Source organism: Halyomorpha halys, unplaced genomic scaffold, assembly GCF_000696795.3.
Source record: "Halyomorpha halys isolate HHAL.00 unplaced genomic scaffold, Hhal_1.1 Scaffold90.1, whole genome shotgun sequence".
Lineage (NCBI taxonomy): Eukaryota > Metazoa > Arthropoda > Insecta > Hemiptera > Pentatomidae > Halyomorpha > Halyomorpha halys.
Genome location: NW_027109220.1, coordinates 1034850 through 1038313, shown reverse-complemented (window position 1 = coordinate 1038313; position 3464 = coordinate 1034850).

Below are 3464 nucleotides of genomic sequence, written 5' to 3'. Positions count from 1 at the left end.
TATCAATATTAAATATCAAAATACTATAATTAACATTTTCTTTAGCAAATATTGATATTTGGATTAAATAATATCGGAATATGAATATATGACCTACCTTATACATTTTTGTTTTTAGACATTTAGACTAGATTTCTTTTATATATCTGTACTATTAAGGTGCGGATATCGGAGACAAAATATCCATACTTCGATAATATCGATATCGATATACCATCTCTAGTACAGGGTAGGATCGAAGCGGAAAAAATTAAACGCGCGTCAAGACTGAACGACAAAGTACAGGACATAACGGTTGTTTACCGGCGTATAGAGGCAAAGAGGTGCAACGCTACGAGGGTACATTCAGAGTGATCGTTATCAGAGAACGCAATGTGTTCACTATTGAAAGTATCAAGGAACAAAAAACGTAGAACCGTTCATGTCGAACAGCTGAAAGTTCCTCTCCAAGTCGCGCAGTAACGTTCTGGAGTCTTACCCACGACAGCGTCCAGTGTATGTGATTTTTTCTCTTTTCTTTTGTGTTCCGAAGAGGTGTTTTACTTTTGTTTTATTTTCTTTGTGATTTCAGTATACCCTACTATGTCATTTATTTTTTTTTTATTTTCTTTCATCTGGCAACGAATTGTACCTTATTTTTTTTACTGTTTTTGTAGTTTACGAATATTATGTCATAAACTGGTAGGGGGGAGTTATAATACGGCAAGGCGTATTGTCCGCCTTAATACTCCCTACCCATGTAAATAAACAACCAAAATGTATATAAGAAGCATTAAGAGAGCGAATAAAGTAGTGTTATTTCTGTAGTCTTGCGTACTGTTACTCTCCCCAATTTCCTACTTTTTTAGGATTACTTAGTATTCTTCTTCCGACAACGCATAAGTGGTGCCGAAACTCGGGAATTGCTTGAATTTACTTCCGGTTTAATATTCAGTCAACAGTTTTGTTTTATTTTTCTCTCTGCACTTAAGTTCTTTCTTTTCTTTTGATTATTTTTTTTCTTTTCTTCTCTTCTGCTTTTTATTTCGAAAACTATGAGAATGAATGCGGACGGGACCCCGATCGTGCAATCTGCGAGTTTCAACATACCGCCAGAGGGGGCAGAGCCCCTGCAGTCCCCATGGCGCTGGGCGATGCCGCAGCCCCCGGTGCCCCGGAGGCGCCGGATTTGCAACCTCTACCAACCACAACTCTAGCGGCGGCTCATGCGAACACATTAGTGATGATGAAGGTGAGGGCAGCGACATCGCAGGACTTAAGAAAAGCTATTTCGGACCTGGAACGGTTTACTGGGGAAATAGGTGAGCTGAACCATTTCCTCAAAGGAGGTGGCCGAATTTTGGAAAGGTTGGAGGCGAAGGTTATCCGCAAACCTATTGGAGCGAGCCGACGCCATTTCACTGAAGGCGGCCCTCATCTGCCGGGTCAAGAGAAGTGTCTTGAATCAGATCCAGGCGGACGAAGAGACGGCGTGGCTAACGGTAAAAGAATGATTAAAGAAGGCATATGGTGGAGGTAGGTGGACTCCGGAAGAAGACATATTCCACTTATTTCGAGAGAGGAAAAGACCGACACAGACCAATGTTCAGTGTGCGGGGACGTTGCTTGCCCAGTATAACCTAATCACGGAAAAAATGAGGGAAACCATAAGTACGGAGATAGTGCATTGGAGGATGAGCTTCCTGGGATCAATCCTGAAGGTCCAACTAGCCAAAGAGACAAACAAGAAAGAGGGCTTACCCCGGGAGCGCACGTTCGCCGAATGTGCACAGGAGATGGTGGACACCAGCGCACGAGAGGAGGAGTCAAGGATAGAGGTAGAAGACGCAGGGTGGAGTAGAGTAACCTACACTCGCCCCAGGAACTTCGACACAACGTGGAGAAGGAGGGAGCAGAGAGAACCGGGTAGAGATAGAGGCATGGCAGACAGAGGAACGAACCAGGCCAGACCGAGGAACGGTGGTCGGAAGGAGGAGAGAAGATGCCACGGCTGTGGAAAGGCGGGTCACCTAGTGGCCCGGTGCCCTCGTACGCGATGCTTCGAGTGCGGTGAGGAAGGACACATCGCCAAACATTGTCGATACATATACCGGAGGAAGGAGGCGGATCGGGGAGAACCGATGGAGGTGAACGTCCAGAGAGTCAGAAGGAGACATAGGATACCCAGATCGGATGACTCATCTAGCGAATCGTCAGAGTCTACAGAGACGTTATTGACAGAACCGGAAGAGGAGACGAGGAAACGGGACAAGAAACCGAGGACCAGGTGCCAGCGAACCGGGGAAAGAGGAAGATCGCACGAAGAAATCTGAGGAGGGTGTCAGCAGAGGGGCGACCGCACGTTAGTATGCTCCAACGTGAAGGGAGAACACAGCGGTCTGCCTATCATCCGCGTGAGAGTAGTGCCATGGCTGGTGGATACCGGGAGTTCCCACACCATCCTGAGCAGGGAGGCGCTTAGGAGATTAACCAACGGGGAAAGGAAACTCCAGGTATGTACATGTCAACTACTTATAGAATACCCGATCGGATCTCATCGGATGGTGGTCGAGAGTTCGACAATGCGTCGATTCGGGACGAAATGAAAGCGTTGGACGTTGATTGGCATCTCAACACCCCAGGGCACCCGAAGAGTAGGGGGGGGATCGAACGTCTGCACAGTACATTGAGTGACCACTTGCGTGTATATCAGCTGGACAAGGGGCTAGAACACGACGACGCGATGAACAGGGCTATCGCGGCATACAATCACTCCATTCACGCAGTTACAGGGTTCTCTCCCTTCGAGGTTTTTTTTGGTATGCGCGGACGACGACGAGATTATCGGGGAACGGCTGGGGACGGGGACATTATCAACAACGGGACGGCTATCCGTAAGATATGGGGCAAAGTACGGGGTAGGATCGAAGCGGAAAAAATTAAACGCGTGTCAAGACAGAACGACAAAGTACAGGACATAATGGGGAGACTAGGGATAGGGTCAATTCTTTACCGGCGTATTGGGACCAATAGATGCAAAGAGGTGCAACGCTACGAGGGTCCATTCAGAGTGATCGTTATCAGAGAACACAATGTGTTCACAATTGAGAGTATCAAGGAGCCGAAAAAACATAGAACCGTTCATGTTGAACAGCTCAAGGTTCCTCTCCAAATCGGGCAGTAAAGTTCTGGAGTTTTCTCTTACCCACGACAGTGTCCAGTGAATGTTATTTTGTGTTGTTTTATATTCCAAAGAGGTGGTTTTATCTATTTTCTTTGTGATTTCAGTGAACCCTACTTTGTCATTTATTTTTTTTTATTATTTATTTTGGAAACGAATTGTACCTTTCTTTTTTAACTATGTTTTTGTAGTTTACGAATATTATGTCATAAACTGGTAGGGGGGAGTTATAATACGGCAAGGCGTATTGTCAGCCTTAATACTCCCTTACCCATGTAAATAAACAACCAAAATGTATATAAGA